The sequence below is a fragment of the Coenobita brevimanus genome, chromosome 66 (assembly GCF_032717465.1).
Source record: "Coenobita brevimanus isolate Jiangsu-jjx chromosome 66, ASM3271746v2, whole genome shotgun sequence".
Classification (NCBI taxonomy): domain Eukaryota; kingdom Metazoa; phylum Arthropoda; class Malacostraca; order Decapoda; family Coenobitidae; genus Coenobita; species Coenobita brevimanus.
This window is the reverse complement of record NC_137019.1, coordinates 25,913,030-25,930,749: the sequence shown is the minus strand read 5'-3', so window position 1 is coordinate 25,930,749 and position 17,720 is coordinate 25,913,030. Positions and strand designations below refer to the sequence as shown.

At 39.2% G+C, this 17,720-nt stretch overlaps 1 protein-coding gene and 1 non-coding gene across 2 annotated transcripts in view; one reads left to right on the top strand and one right to left on the bottom strand.

Moving 5' to 3' along the window:
* Ctl1 (choline transporter-like protein 1) overlaps positions 1-17,720 on the top strand; it is a 764,015-nt gene that overhangs the window by 393,178 nt on the left and 353,117 nt on the right. The gene's annotated exons all lie outside the window — the stretch shown is intronic.
* Positions 2,037-2,155, bottom strand: LOC145405413 (5S ribosomal RNA). The gene has a single exon (XR_013898364.1). It is a non-coding gene; the product is annotated as a 5S ribosomal RNA (ribosomal RNA).

Here is a 17,720-nt window from a genome sequence, read left to right as displayed (position 1 = left end):
TTGGTGGAGGGTTAGTGACCCTCCCCGTAAAACAAATAACTCAAAGTCAAATGGCCACCCCTTGCGGGATTGTGGCGTCTGGCAATAGATAGATAGATAGACCACCAATAACCGCGAACAGCCTCAATGATCACCGCGTTCGGTTCGTCTTAGCGACCGAATGAAACCTGATGAAGTTCCATATCTGTCAGTGTTACCAGATGCTGAGAGCACTACACCACCTCGCTGGTGGACGGGGTGTTTCTGTTTGATATGTCTGCAACTGTACCTACACAGGGTAATTGCACAGTTTAACTATAAAGGACGGCATTTCCCGCAGAAAACATGCAATAAAATCACTCATGAACCATTAGAAACAGCTGATGCAACGGGAGAAGCAAGAGATATCTTCTCTGCCTTTTTTAAGTAATTTTCCATTAAATCTGCGAATATGTGAACCCATGAGTAGCAGTCCTGTAAATAGTGTGGGTTGACTGCATTAGCTTTATCAGATTGGGTTTCCCCCTAGTTAGTCCATTACACTACAGTCTTTATACAACACGTAGTAGGTTATGCAGAACCTCGTGTTGAATCAAATTCGTGCTAAAATGTGACGTATATTTACATGTAAAATCGAGGGTTAGGCTCTGGGACTCCCATACTATTCTTTAAAAATATATATATAAAGATAGGTTATTCCAAATACAGTGTGCCTTATCCCTATTCGATGCACCCCAGATTGCTTTTGATACTCCCTAGCTAATTTGTATCAGTACTGTGGTAGGTGGTGGCAACCATCATCCATTCACTTGATGTAGTGCTGCCTACTTCTTCCTTAGCCTTTATCATTCTTTTTCTGTGCCTGCCCTTCTCTCTTCCTATTTCTTCCATCTTTCCTGTCACTTCTTATTGCTTTTCTTTCCTTTACAGGTGGCTTTACATTGAGTGACAAGCCAAATGGTTTCCTGTAACTCAAGAAACCATTTACAACGCTTGGTGGTAACCATATAACCAAGCCATATGTGCTCCCTACGTGTCAGCAAGTGGGTTGGTGGAGGGTTAGTGCCCCTCCCCGCAAAACAAATAACTCAAAGTCAAATGGCCACCCCTTACGGGATTATGGCGTCTGGCAATTGATTGATTGAATCTCTAGTTTTTAAGTAATGCATGATTTTAAGACATGTTTTCTTATTAAATCACTGGTAACACAACAAATGGTGATTCTAAGCCAAAAAATTGGGTTGCAGTAGTCCCTTTCTCCAGTATTAACGATTTTTTCTTGTGGATAGCGCTAAACAAAAAGAAAACGCTCAATGATGAGTTGAAAATCAGGGACCTTAGTCTACGCAGGCCTAATAGGCAATGATACAGTTTCCTACATTAATGAACCCATGGATTGCGAGCCACAGCTCAGGCTGGGAAGCGTCGCGTTGCGAATCACAGCTCAGGCTGTGCTGGCCGTGCATCACCACTAACTACTTCACCTTCATGGAAAATTAAGCATGGCGCAACGCAAAGACGAGAAGAGAGAGATTTTTTTTTTTTTTTTTCACCAGATGATGCCCTGGATGTTTATCTTCAAGTTTATAATAAAAACTAAAAGAAAATATATATTTTAATTTTTTCTTTACAGTATTCCCCTACGCAAACTTACGCATGGCTCTAGCAAAGATGGAGAGAGAGAAAGATTATTTTTATTTTCACCAGATGATGCCCTGGATGTTTATCTTCAAGTTTATCATATAAACAAAAAGTAAAAATATTAATTTTTTTCATTTTTTGCACACCACGGGGTGGGATACAAAAAAGGTAGTTGCGCAGTCCATCAGTTAATAGTATTTTATTATCTGTGTACAGTATTGTTCATTGGTTTGCTCTATGACTCCTCGTACCCAGTGAAATGGGTACACACACACATGCAGTCTAAAAACTTAAAACTTTTCATTCATTCATTGCCTGACGCCATGTATCCCAGACGGGGTGGCCAAGGGCTTAGAGTTAATTGTTTTACGGGGAGGGGCACTAATCCTCCACCAACCCCACTTGACACGGAGGGATGCCAACAGCATCTGGTGTTCCCAGGCGGTCACCCATCCAAATACTAACCAGACCCAACGTTGCTTAACTTCGCTGATTGGACGGGAAGCGGTGTACTCAACGTGGTATGGCCGTTAAACGAGTTTAAACGAGTTTAAAGCTAAATTTCACATTGAGAAACAGAGACTGGACCCCACGAGCGTAGCTCATTTCCTGTATATCACAATTAGGTAAATACAGTACACACACACACACACACACACACACACACACACACACACACACACACACACACACACACACACACACACCAGGAGACCATCACTGAATTATTTTTTGGGTAATGAATTAATTACAAAAAGGGGAGAAGAGAAAGATTTGGGAGTGCTGGTCCAAGATAATTTGTCACCAGAAAAGCACATTAACAAGATAGTTGGAGAGACTTATAAACTCTTGACTAACATAAGAGTAGCATTTCATTATATGGATGAGGAAATGATGAAAAAATTGATAGTGGCCATGATCCGCCCTAGGTTAGAATATGCAGCGGTAGTGTGGTCCCCACACAAAAAGAAAGATATAAACAAGATTGAGAGAATACAAAGAACAGCAACCAAGATGGTCCCCAGTCTGACAGACCTGTCATACAGAGAGAGGCTGGAAAAACTGGATTTGCCTTCGTTAGAGGAAAGGAGAAAGAGGGGAGACATGATTGCGATGTTCAGGACCATGGTGGGAGTAGATAAAATTGACAAAGAAGATCTGTTTGTATGGGATAAGAGAGCAACAAGAGGACACGGAATGAAATTGAAAAAATCAAGCTGCTTGAAGGATATCAAGAAATATAGCTTTCCTTACAGAAGTATAGACTTATGGAATAGCCTGGACAAAGAGATCGTCCAGTCTAGAAACTTAAACGAGTTTAAAGCTAAATTCGACTTATTGAGAAACAGCGACGGAAACCCACGAGCATAGTACATTCCGTGTATATCACAATTAGGTATATTAGGTAAATACTTAAATATTTGGAACGACTTAGACAAAGAGGTGGTGCATGAGAAAAATATTCATGTGTGTAAAGGTAGACTTGATAAATGTGGATATGGAGACAGGACAACACGAGCATTGCCCAATTCCTGTATACTACAAATAGGTAAATGCCACGGAGAAACAGCCGAAGAGAGCAGACGTCCCAGCCATCGCTGCTAACCTTAAGTAGTTTCAGGAATTTTGTCTGTCCTGTCTCCTAAGGTCTTGTTTTAAATTTAAAATTATGAAAGTTAATAGACTACTAAAAATGTAAAGATTTATTGGCTAGACTGTACATGAATGTTTGTAGTTTTTTTCAGTAACAGCTGTTTTGGTATTTAACCAAAATCAAACATGACCGAAAATGTAAACAATGAGGGACTAGAATTTCAAGGATTTGATGCAAATACTAATGTCATGGACCTGGTTAAAACATTAATTATGAGGATTAGTGAACTTGAAAAGAAAGTAGAGAATCTAGTGATAAAGGATGTGTCTGTAAATACAGAAACTACCATACAGAGTCTGATCCAATCCAGTGAAACAGCGAATGAAGAGATTAGGAATTTGAAGCGGGAAAATGTTGAATTGAGGAGGAAACTAGAAGAGAGTACTAATAAAACGGAGAAGGTGAGTAATGTATTAGAAGAACATAAGGCAAAGTGGGCACACGTAGAAGAAGAACAGAAAGAAGTGGTCAGCTTAAGAGAGATCATCCGGGAAGAAAGGGAAATGAACTAGAAAGAAATGGGAAAATGTAGTGAAAATACTGAAGAAAAAAGAGAAAATAGTGAGAGAAACTGTAGAAAGGAGCAGATGTGTGGTAGTATTTGGAAACAGGGAAGAGGAAGAAAAGGTTAGTTTCGTAAGACTCGAGAGAGACACGAACCTGGTGAGAGGAATATTAGGCAAGATTGACCCCGAAGGAGACAAGTGGGTAAAAGAAATTGAGGAAGTAAGGAGGATAGGGCCTTATAAGAAAGGGGAAACAAGACCAATGAGAGTCAAGTTTACATCAGAAAGTGTAATAAATGAGATACTTATGACCGGGAAATTAAGCAAAGAGGCGGGGATGGAAAATATTATTATAAGAAAAGATCTGAATGAAGAAGAAATAGAAGTTTTCAATCTTTAAAGGAAGAAGTAAAGGAAAAAAATGATAAGAGGACAGAGGAAGAATGTAATACTTTTTTTTGGAGAGTATTGGATATGAAAGTAAGGAAATGGTATTTAAGGAAATAGAAGTGAAGGAAACTAAGGGGGATGGTTGTGAAATATCAGAAGTTGAGGAAGTGGTACGGACAGAGAGTAGGAGAGAAGAGGGTATTAAAAACGTCAAAAATAATTTGAAGGTGATATATACTAACGTTGATGGTTTCATATCGACAAGGATCGAAATTAACGATTTCTTGAGAGAACATGAACCTGATGTCATGTGCTTTGTAGAGACCAAATTAAGAGAAGATATTGATGTTCATTTGGGAGATGGTAAATACAAACTGTGGAGAAAAGACAGAAAAGAAAAAAAAGGAGGAGGAGTGATGATAGCAGTGAAGAACAACATAAATGTAGATACTTTGGAAATGGGAGAAGGCAGAGCTGAAGTGATATATATGAAATTAGAAACTGGAGGGAATGTTAAGAGAGATATGGCGGTAGTACATGTTCCCCCAAAGACGAGAGCATGGAAGGATGACAAATACCATGAGATGTTGTCAGATATGGCTAGCTATTTGCAAAAAATAATTGAGAAAAGCAATAATATAATTTTGATGGGTGACTTTAATTCTAAAGAGGTGAACTGGGAGGAATGGTACTCAGGAGGCGGCGAAGATTCATGGGGCACTATGTTATTAAATAAAATAATGAATAATGTGATGATGCAATGGGTCAAAGAAGAGACATGGTTTCGAGGTGAGGACACACCAGCAAGGTTAGATTTACTGTTCACCAAAGAACCCGATGTAATAGAATCATTGGAATATCTCTGTCCTTTGGGAAAAAGTGATCACGTGGTCATTGAATTGCAGATGTTAATAGGAAACGTCGAGCCAAGAGACGAGCTTCATAGATAGGGAAGATACAACTTTGGGAAAGCAAATATTACAGGATTGAGAAACTTTTTGCGTGGTAGGTGGTGGCGACCATCATCCACTCACTTGATGTAGTGCTGCCTACTTCTTCCTTAGCCTTTATCATTCTTTTTCTATGCCTGTCCTCCTCTCTTCCTATTTCTCACCATCATCCGCTCACTCGATGTAGTGCAGCCTACTTCTTCCTTAGCCTTTATCATTCTTTTTCTGTGCCTGTCCTCCTCTCTTCCTATTTCTCACCATCATCCACTCACTTGATGTAGTGCTGCCTACTTCTTCCTTAGCCTTTATCATTCTTTTTCTGTGTCTGTCCTCTTCTCTTCCTATTTCTCACCATCATCCACTCACTTGATGTAGTGCTGCCTACTTCTTCCTTAGCCTTTATCATTCTTTTTCTGTGCCTGCCCTCCTCTCTTCCTGTTTCTCCCATCTTTCCTGTCACTTCTTATTGCTTTTCTTTCCTTTACAGGTGGCTTTATATTGAGTGACAAGCCAAATGGTTTCCTGTAAGCCAAGAAACCATTTACAACGCTGGGTGGTAACCATATAACCAAACCATACGTGCTCCCTACGTGTCAGCAAGTGGATTGGTGGAGGGTTAGTGCCCCTCCCCGTAAAACAAATAACTCAAAGTCAAATGGCCACCCCTTACGGGATTATGGCGTCTGGCAATAGATAGATAGAGATAGAAACTTTTTTGAAAATGCGGATTGGAGAAAATTCAGAGAAACAAGAGAGATACAGAGGAAGTGGGATATCTTTCTAGACCTCTATAATTTGGGAGTGGAAAAATTTGTACCAAGAGTAAGAGGGAAAGAAAACAGGAAAAAGGAGTGGTTTAATAGAAGGTGTATGATAGCAAAAAAAGAGAGAGATAAGGCATGGAACAATTGGAGAAAGACAGGTAAGAACAGAACAAAGGAAGAATATAAAAGAACAAGAAATGAATACACAAGAATACGTAGAGAAGAAGAAAGGAATTTTGAAAAATGTATAATTGACAAATGCAAGGATGAACCCAAACTGTTTTATAGATTTGTTAATGGCAAACTGAAACAAAAGGAAGGAATCACCAAACTGAAAGTAGAAGGAGAGGTCTTTAAGGATGCAGCAATGCAAGCAGAAATAATGAACAAACGTTTCCAGTCAGTTTTCACTAAAGAAAAGGAGCTTGTGGAAGGGGAGGGAGTGATTAGAAATGTTCCGGTGATGAAAGATATAAAAGTGGAGGTACAGGAAGTGTATAAATTACTGGAAACTCAAGATGTAAGGAAAGCCCCAGGACCTGATGGAATTTCTAATTGGGTACTGAAGGAATGCAGAGAACAACTGGCGGATAAAATTCACAGCTTAATCGTATGCTCACTGGAAGAGGGGAAAGTGCCAAAAGAATGGAAGAGGGCAAATGTGGTACCAGTTTACAAGGGAGGAAACAGGGAAGAACCCCTGAATTATAGACCAGTGTCTCTAACCAGCATGGTCGCAAAATTGTGTGAGAGAATCCTGAAAGACAGATGGATAAAATATCTGGAAGAGATGAATATTTTGGCTGAATGTCAGTTTGGATTCAGAAGTGGAAGGTCATGTGTTTCTAACTTGTTGAGCTTTTACTCAAGAGTGATTGATGTGGTACAGGAGAGAGATGGTTGGGTGGATTGTGTGTACTTAGACTTAGAGAAGTCCTTTGACAACGTACCTCATAAGAGACTAATGTGGAAACTAGAATATATAGGAGGACTAAAGGGGAAACTTCTGGAATGGATGAGAGACTTTTTGAGAGACAGACAAATGAGGACAGTAATAAAGGAAAAGATGTCTGGATGGAGGGAAGCAACAAGTGGAGTCCCTCAAGGCTCAGTGTTGGCACCAGTAATGTTCCTGATTTACGTAAATGATATGGTAGATGAAGTGAACAGTTATGCAAGTCTGTTTGCTGATGATGTAAAGATCTTGAGGAAGATAGAGGTTGAGGAGGATTGTAAAATACTGCAGGAGGATTTGGATAGGATACACAATTGGAGCCGGGCGTGGGAAATGAAATTTAATGTAAAGAAATGTAAAATATTGGAAATGGGTAAAAGTACCAGGAGACCATCACTGAATTATTTTTTGGGTAATGAATTAATCACAAAAAGGAGGGAAGAGAAAGATTTGGGAGTGTTGGTCCAAGATAATTTGTCACCAGAAAAGCACATTAACAAGATAGTTGGAGAGACTTATAAACTCTTGACTAACATAAGAGTAGCATTTCATTATATGGATGAGGAAATGATGAAAAAATTGATAGTGGCCATGATCCGCCCCAGATTAGAATATGCAGCAGTAGTGTGGTCCCCACACAAAAAGAAAGATATAAACAAGATTGAGAGAATACAAAGAACAGCAACCAAGATGGTCCCCAGTCTGACAGACCTGTCATACAGAGAGAGGCTGGAAAAACTGGATTTGCCTTCGTTAGAGGAAAGGAGAAAGAGGGGAGACATGATTACGGTGTTCAGGACCATGGTGGGAGTAGATAAAATTGACAAAGAAGATCTGTTTGTATGGGATAAGAGAGCAACAAGAGGACACGGAATGAAATTGAAAAAATCAAGCTGCTTGAAGGATATCAAGAAATATAGCTTTTCTTACAGAAGTATAGACTTATGGAATAGCCTGGACAAAGAGATCGTCCAGTCTAGAAACTTAAACGAGTTTAAAGCTAAATTCAACTTATTGAGAAACAGCGACGGAAACCCACGAGCATAGTACATTCTGTGTATATCACAATTAGGTATATTAGGTAAATACTTAATTATTTGGAACGACTTAGACAAAGAGGTGGTGCATGAGAAAAACATTCATATGTGTAAAGGTAGACTTGATAAATGTGGATATGGAGACAGGACAACACGAGCATTGCCCAATTCCTGTATACTACAAATAATTAAATACACACACACACACACCAGTCTGACAGAGCTGTCATACATAGAGAGGCTGGAAAAGCTGGATTTGCTTTCCTTAGAAGAAAGGAGAAAGAGCGGCAACATGATTGCAGAGTTCAGGACCATGGTGGGAGTAGATAAAATTGACAAAGGTGATCTGTTTTTATGGGATAAGAGAGTAACAAGGGGACACAGAATGAAACTGAAGAAACCAAGCTGCTTGAAGGATATCGAGAAATATAGTTTTTCTTTTAGAAGTATAGACCTGTGGAATAGCCTGGACAAAGAGATCATCCAGTCTAAAAACTTAAACGAGTTTAAAGCTAAATTTGACTTAGTGAGAAACAGAGACGAGACCCGACGAGCGTAGCTCATTTCCTGTATATCACAGTAAGGTAAATACAATTAGGTAAATACACACACACACACACACACACACACACACACACACACACACACACACACACAGGTCGTTGAAAGAGACGAAGCTCTTCCAGGATCGTGGGGAAATAATCGCTGAACAAGCGATGAAAAGAAGACCAGACTGTTTGTGATTGTGTAAATGAGTGCGTGAGTGGTGGTCCCGGTGGACAGTACAGTAGTTGAAAAATTGTGGTTTCGGTCATAAAAGCAGCAAGATACTGTATAGTGAAAATAGAAAGTCTCCATATGGTTGATTCATGGCGGGAAGGGGCGGTGCAATGTTTAGATGTGGCGAGAGAGAGTTCGAGGGCTTCTCTGAAGAGGATGTGAGAAATGGAAGTACTGAATTGAACCTAACAAGAATAGCAGGTGTAGAGAAAACAGCAGAGAGGAATGTCCAGGAGATAAAAAAGGTATGGGCAGTAATTAAAGAGTTACAGGAATGGACCATAGAGCAGGAAAACGAGATCAAAAGTTTGCAAAATAAACTGGAAAAAATTTCTACACGTAGTGATGAACAAGAAAGAGAAGTTACTGAATTAAAACTGAGCAATGAATCAGCCTCAAATAAAATAAAACAGCCTAAGAGGGAGAATAAGAGTTTGGAAGAAGAAAGAGACAGGAAGAAAAGCAAACTAGATGAGTATGAATCCAAATCAGGAATACAGGACGAGCACATTAAAGAAATCATGGAGCAACATAAGGGGTGGAAGTAAATTCAGGAAGAGGGAAATGTAAATCTGAAAGAGATTATAGAACAACAACGCTAGGAAAAGGTGGAGAGAGAAGTGGTTAGGGTGCTGAGAAGTAGAGAATCTTTAGTTAGGGATGTTGCAGATAAGAAAAATTGTGTAATAATTTCAGGAGTTAAAGAAAAATGTATGACAATAAGATCAGAAAGAGAAAGAGAAGAACTGAGTGAGGTTAAAGAAATAATATCAGTAGTCATAGAGGAAAACAACGAAGCTCAAGAAGAGATTGAAGAGGTGCTTAGGTTAGCAAAGTACGAGGAAGGAGGGGCAAGGCCATTGAAGGTAAAGTTTAAGTCTCAGGCAACAGAAAACGAAATTATCAGTAGAACATGGAAATTGTCAGAGAAATAAGGGTTGAAAAATGTTTAGATAGGGAGAGATGCAAATGAGGAAGAAAGAGCTAAAATAAAGAAGTTAGTAAAGGAAGCAATAGTAAAAAACGAGCAGAGAACGGAGGAAGAGAAGACATTGTTTTATTGGAGAGTCATGGATCAGAAATTAAGGAAGTGGTACCAGCGGAGAGAAGGAGAAAAGAATGTGTAAAAACATCAAAAATAATATGAAGGTGGCATATACTAATGTTGATGGTTTAATATCGTCAAGGCTAGAAATCAACGATTTTTTGAGGGTATATGAACCTGATGTTATGTGCTTTGTAGAGACCAAATTAAGAGAAGATATTGATTCTCATATGGGAGATGAACTGTGGAGAAGAGACAGAAAGGAAAAGAAAAAATGGGAGGAGGAGTGATGACTTGAATGTAGATACTGTAGAAATGGGAGAAGGCAGGGCCGAAGTGATAAATATGAAATTTGAAACTGGAGATAATAGCAAGATAGATATGGCAGTAGTGTATGTTTCCCCTAAGACAAGACCATGGAGTGATGATGAATACCAGGAAATGTTGTCAGACATGGCTAGTTATTTACAGAAAATTATTGAGAAAAGCAACAACATAATTTTAATGGGTGACTTCAGTTGTAAAGAGGTGAACTGGGAGGAATGGGATTCACGAAGCAGCGAAGAGTCGTGGGGCACCCGGGCACTACATTATTAAATATAACGATGAACAATGTGATGTCGCAGTGGGTCAAAGAAGAGACACGGTTTCGAGGTGAGGACACACCAGCAAGACTAGACTTACTGTTTACCAAAGAACCCGATGTAATAGAATCATTGGAATATCTGTGTCCTATTGAAAAAAGTGATCATGTGGTCATTGAGTTCCAGATGATAACAGGGAACGTGGAGCCAAGAGACAAGCTTTATAGGCAGGGAAGACACAACTTTGGGAAAGCAAACTTTACAGGTTTGAGAAAATTTTTCGAAAATGCAGATTGGGGAAAATTCAGAGAATCAAGAGAGATACAGATGAAGTGGGATATTTTTCTTGGCTTCTATAATTCAGGAGTGGAAAAATTTGTGCCAAGAATAAGGGGGAAAGAAAACAGGAAAAAGAAGTGGTTTAATAGAAGGCATATGATAGCAAAAAAAGAGAGAGACACTGCGTGGAACAATTGGAGAAAGAGAGGTAACAACAGAACAAAGGAGGAATATAAAAGAACTAGAAATGAATACACAAGAATACGTCGTGAGAAAGAAAGGAATTTTGAAAAAGGGCAGTGAAATGGCGGGGGACAGGGCGACTTGGAGGTGATTTGTTTGTGGCCACCCCAAACGGGATTGAGGCGTCTGGCAATAGATAGATAGATAGATAGTATAATACACAAGTGTAAGGATGAACCCAAACTGTTTTATAGATATGTGAATGGCAAATTGAAACAAAAGGAAGGAATCACCAAACTGAAAGTAGGAGGAGAGGTCTATAAAGGTGCAGCAATGCAAGGAAAAATAATGAACAAATGTTTCCAAATCAGTTTTCACAAATGAAAAGGAGTTTGTGGAAGGGGTGGAAGTGACTAGAAATGTAGTGATAAAAGATATTAAAGTAGAAATACAGGAAGTGTATGAATTACTGGAAACTCAAGATGTAAGGAAAGCCCCAGGACTGAATGGATTTTCTAATTGGATACTGAAGGAATGCAGAGAACAACTGGCGGATAAGATTCACAGTTTAATAGTGTGTTCTCTGGGAGAGGGGAAAGTCCCACAAGCATGGAAGAGGGCAAATGTGGTGTCAATTTATAAGGGAGGAGACAGTGAAGAACCTCTGAATTATAGAGCAGTGTCCCTAACCAGCATGGTCGCAAAATTGTGCGAAAGAATTCTGAAAGATAGATGGATAAAATATCTGGATGAGATGGATATCTTGGCTGATAGTCAGTTTGGATTTAGAAGTGGAAGGTCATGTGTTTCCAACTTGTTGATTTTTTACTCAAGTGCGATTGACGTGTTGCAGGAGAGAGATGGTTTGGTGGATTGTGTACTCGTATATTTAGATTTGGAGATGGCCTTCGACAAGGTACCTCATAGGAGACAAATGTGGAAATTAGAGCATTAGGAGGGCTAAGGGGGAATCTCCTGGAATGGATGAGAGACTTTTTGAAAGAAAGACAAATCTATATATTGCCAGACGCCTCAATCCCGTTTGGGGTGGCCACAAACAAATTGCCTCCAACTCGCCTGTCCCCCGCCATTTCACTGCCCTGCTCCCAACTCAGACCCCCCCTCTCTCATATACCTCTCCGCCCCATCCCTCCATCTCATCCTCGGCCTCCCCCTCCCTCTTCCCCCCTCCACCTCACTCACATACACTCTCTTCGTCAGTCTTTCACCCTCCATCCTCTCCACATGGCAAATAAGGACAGTAATAAAGGACAGGATGTCTGGATGGAGGAAAGTAGCAAGTGGAGTCCTACAGGGCTCAGTGTTGGCGCCAGTAATGTTCCTGATTTATGTAAATGATATGGTAGATGGAGTGAACGGTTATGCAAGTCTGTTTGGTGATGATGCAAAGATCTTGAGGAAGGTAGAGGTTGAGGAGGATTGTAAAATGCTGCAGGAGGATCTGGATAGGATACTTGATTGAAGCCGGATGTGGGAAATTAAATTTTATTCAAAGAAATGTAAAATATTGGAAATGGGTAAAAGTACCAAGAGGCCATCATTGAATTATTTGATGGGTAATGAACCAATCACAAAAGCGAGAGAAGAGAAAGATTTGGGAGTGCTGGTCCAGGACAGTTTGTCACCTGAAAAATACATTAACAAGGCAGTTAGAGAGATGTATAATGCCTTGACAAACATAAGAGTAGCATTTCATTACATGGATAAGGAGATGATGAACAAATTGATAGTGGCCATGATTCGCTTCAGGTTAGAATATGCAGCGGTAGTGTGGTCCCCACACAAAAAGAAAGATATAAACAAGATTGAGAGAATACAAAGAACAGCAACCAAAATGGTCCCCAGTCTGGCAGATCTGTCATAAAGAGGCTGGAAAAGCTGGATTTGCCTTCCTTAGAAGAAAGGAGAAAGAGAGGAGACATGATTGCAGTGTTCAGGACCATGGTGGGAGTAGATAAAATTGACAAAGATGATCTATTTTTGTGGAATAAGAGTAACTAGAGGACATGGAATGAAACTGAAGAAACCAAGGTGCTTGAAGGATATAAAGAAATATAGTTTTCCTTATAGATGATTAGACTTGTGGAATAGCCTGGACAAACTTGGATGAGTTTAAAGCTAAATTTGATTTACTGAGAAACAGAGACAGGACCCCACGAGCGTAGATCATTTCCTTTATATCACAATTAGGCAATTAGGTAAATACACACACATACACACATGTGCATTTTATTGCGCGCACACACACACACACACACACACACACACACACACACACACACACACAGGCTGTTTTGGTATTTAGCCAGCATCAAACATGGCCGAAAATATAAACAATGAGGGACTCGAATTTCAAGGATTTGATGCTAATACCAATGTCATGGACCTGGTTAAAACATTAATTATGAGGATTAGTGAACTCAAAAAGAAAGTAGAGAATCTAGTGATAAAGGATGTGTCAGTAAATACGGAAACCACCATACAGAGTCTGATCCAGTCCAATGAAACAGCCAATGAAGAGATTAGGAATTTGAAGCGGGAAAATGTTGAACTGAGGAGGAAACTAGAGGAGAGTACTAATAAAATGGAGAAGGTGAGTAATGTATTAGAAGAACATAATGCAAAGTGGGCACACGTAGAAGAAGAACAGAAAGAAGTGGTCAGCTTAAGAGAGATCATCCAGGAAGAAAGGGAAATGAACAAGAAGGAAATGGAAGAAAATGTAGTGAAAATACTGAAGAAAAAAGAGAAAATAGTGAGAGAAACTGTAGAAAGGAACAGATGTGTGGTAGTATTTGGAAATAGGGAAGAGGATGAAAAGGTTAGTTTCGTAAGACTCGAGAGAGACACGAACATGGTGAGAGGAATATTAGGCAAGATTGACCCCGAAGGAGACAAGTGGGTAAAAGAAATTGAGGAAGTAAGGAGGATAGGGCCTTACAAGAAAGGGGAAACAAGACCAATGAGAGTCAAGTTTACATCAGAAAGTGTAATAAATGAGATACTTAAAGTGACCTGGAAATTAAGCAAAGAGGCGGGGATGGAAAATATTATAACATGAAAAGATCTGAATGAAGAAGAAAGAGAAGTTTTAAAATCATTAAAGGAAGAAGTAAAGGAAAAAAATGATAGAAGGACAGAGGAAGAATGTAATACCTTTTTTTGGAGAGTATTGGATATGAAAGTAAGGAAATGGTATTTAAGGAAATAGAAGTGAAGGAAACGAAGGGGGATGGTTGTGAAAGATCAGAAGTTGAGGAAGTGGTACGGACAGAGAGTAGGAGAGAAGAGGGTATTAATAATGTCAAAAATAATTTGAAGGTGATATATACTAATGTTGATGGTTTCATATCGACAAGGATCGAAATTAATGATTTCTTGAGAGAACATGAACCTGATGTCATGTGCTTTGTAGAGACCAAATTAAGAGAAGATATTGATGTTCATTTGGGAGATGGTAAATACAAACTGTGGAGAAAAGACAGAAAAGAAAAAAAGGGAGGAGGAGTGATGATAGCAGTGAAGAACAACATAAATGTAGATACTGTGGAAATGGGAGAAGGCAGGGCTGAAGTGATATATATGAAATTAGAAACTGGAGAGAATGTTAAGAGAGATATGGCGGTAGTGTACGTTCCCCCAAAGACGAGAGCATGGAAGGATGACGAATACCATGAGATGTCAGATATGGCTAGCTACTTGCAAAAAATAATTGAGAAAAGCAATAATATAATTTTGGTGGGTGACTTTAATTGTAAAGAGGTGAACTGGGAGGAATGGTACTCGGGAGGCGGCGAGGATTCGTGGGGCACTATGTTATTAAATATAATAATGAATAATGTGATGACGCAATGGGTCAAAGAAGAGACACGGTTTCGAGGTGAGGACACACCAGCAAGGTTAGATTTACTGTTCACCAAAGAACCCGAAGTAATAGAATCATTGTAATATCTCTGTCCTTTGGGAAAAAGTGATCATGTGGTCATTGAGTTCCAGATGTTAATAGGAAACGTTGAGCCAAGAGACGAGCTTCATAGACAGGGAAGATACAACTTTGGGAAAGCAAATTTTACAGGATTGAGAAACTTTTTTGAAAATGCAGATTGGAGAAAATTCTGAGAAACAAGAGAGATACAGAGGAAGTGGGATATCTTTCTAGACCTCTATAATTTGGGAGTGGAAGAATTTGTACCAAAAGTAAGAGGGAAAGAAAACAGGAAAAAAGAGTGGTTTAATAGAAGATGTATGATAGCAAAAAAAGAGAGAGATAAGGTGTGGAACAATTGAAGAAAGAGAGGTAACGACAGAACAAAGGAAGAATATAAAAGAACAAAAAATGAATACACAAGAATACATAGAAAAGAAGAAAGGAATTTTGAAAAAGGTATAATTGACAAATGCAAGGATGAACCCAAACTGTTTTATAGATTTGTTAATGGCAAACTGAAACAAAAGGAAGGAATCACTAAGCTGAAAGTAGAAGGAGAGGTCTTTAAGGATGCGGCAATGCAAGCAGAAATAATGAACAAACGTTTCCAGTCAGTTTTCACTAAAGAAAAGGAGCTTGTGGAAGGGGAGGGAGTGATTAGAAATGTTCCGGTGATGAAAGATATAAAAGTGGAGGTACAGGAAGTGTATAAATTACTGGAAACTCAAGATGTAAGGAAAGGCCCAGGACCTGATGGAATTTCTAATTGGGTACTGAAGGAATGCAGAGAACAACTGGCGGATAAAATTCACAGCTTAATTGTATGCTCACTGTAAGAGGGGAAAGTGCCAAAAGAATGGAAGAGGGCAAATGTGGTACCAATTTACAAGGGAGGAAACAGGGAAGAACCCCTGAATTATAGACCAGTGTCTCTAACCAGCATGGTCGCAAAATTGTGTGAGAGAATCCTGAAAGACAGATGGATAAAATATCTGGAAGAGATGAATATTTTAGCTGAATGTCAGTTTGGATTCAGAAGTGGAAGGTCATGTGTTTCTAACTTGTTGAGCTTTTACTCAAGAGTGATTGATGTGGTACAGGAGAGAGATGGTTGGGTGGATTGTGTGTACTTAGACTTAGAGAAGGCCTTTGACAAGGTACCTCATAAGAGACTAATGTGGAAACTAGAATATATAGGAGGACTAAAGGGGAAACTTCTGGAATGGATGAGAGACTTTTTGAGAGACAGACAAATGAGGACAGTAATAAAGGAAAAGATGTCTGGATGGAGGGAAGCAACAAGTGGAGTCCCTCAAGGCTCAGTGTTGGCGCCAGTAATGTTCCTGATTTACGTAAATGATATGGTAGATGAAGTGAACAGTTATGCAAGTCTGTTTGCTGATGATGTAAAGATCTTGAGGAAGATAGAGGTTGAGGAGGATTGTAAAATACTGCAGGAGGATTTGGATAGGATACACAATTGGAGCCAGGCGTGGGAAATGAAATTTAATGTAAAGAAATGTAAAATATTGGAAATGGGTAAAAGTACCAGGAGACCATCACTGAATTATTTTTTGGGTAAGGAATTAATCACAAAAAAGAGGGAAGAGAAAGATTTGGGAGTGTTGGTCCAAGATAATTTGTTACCAGAAAAGCACATTAACAAGATAGTTGGAGAGACTTATAAACTCTTGACTAACATAAGAGTAGCATTTCATTATATGGATGAGGAAATGATGAAAAAATTGATAGTGGCCATGATCCGCCCCAGATTAGAATATGCAGCGGTAGTGTGGTCCCCACACAAAAAGAAAGATATAAACAAGATTGAGAGAATACAAAGAACAGCAACCAAGATGGTCCCCAGTCTGACAGACCTGTCGTACAGAGAGAGGCTGGAAAAACTGGATTTGCCTTCGTTAGAGGAAAGGAGAAAGAGGGGAGACATGATTACGGTGTTCAGGACCATGGTGGGAGTAGATAAAATTGACAAAGAAGATCTGTTTGTATGGGATAAGAGAGCAACAAGAGGACACGGAATGAAATTGAAAAAGTCAAGCTGCTTGAAGGATATCAAGAAATATAGTTTTCCTTACAGAAGTATAGACTTATGGAATAGCCTGGACAAAGAGATCGTCCAGTCTAGAAACTTAAACGAGTTTAAAGCTAAATTCGACTTATTGAGAAACAGCGACGGAAACCCACGAGCATAATACATACCGTGTATATCACAGTTAGGTATATTAGGTAAATACTTAATTATTTGGAACGACTTAGACAAAGAGGTGGTGCATGAGAAAAAGATTCATGTGTGTAAAGGTAGACTTGATAAATGTGGATATGGAGACAGGACAACATGAGCATTGCCCAATTCCTGTATACTACAAATAGGTAAATACACACACACACACACACACACACACACACACACACACACACACACACATACACACAGGGAGTCATCAGAGGTAGACGTCGGACATCGGCGCTACGCACCAAACCAACACAGCCAGTGGCATTACCTAAATTAGTATCTTTGAATGAGTCAAGCTCTGTACCAGGCTAGTCTAAATGATTTTTCATTATTAAAAGGAAGAAAATATTAATAAGTTTAAACAAGACTGGTTCAAACAGAACAAAGAACCACGAGGAAAAAAAAATGCGCTGAGTCAGCTGGGTTTGTTTAGACTACAGCAACACGGGGAAAGTGTACATACTCTGTAAGTACATACTCTGTTCATTTAGTATTACAAAATGGATACATACTTCAGTAAAACAAATTTGGAAAAGAAAGCGATAAAAGTAAAAAGCAAAATGATGATTTCTACCAAGATCTGGTTGAAGTGGAGACTCACAATAGACTGGTTGAACGTGTACACAAACTAGAATTGCTTTCAAAAATGAAATTGATGAAATAAAGAAGCAAATGCACTTGCAAAAGGAAGAGATAGAAAAACTAGGAAGGGAGGCCAATAAGAAAAACACAACCATCAGTGAACTGACAGTGGAATTGAGTACACTTAG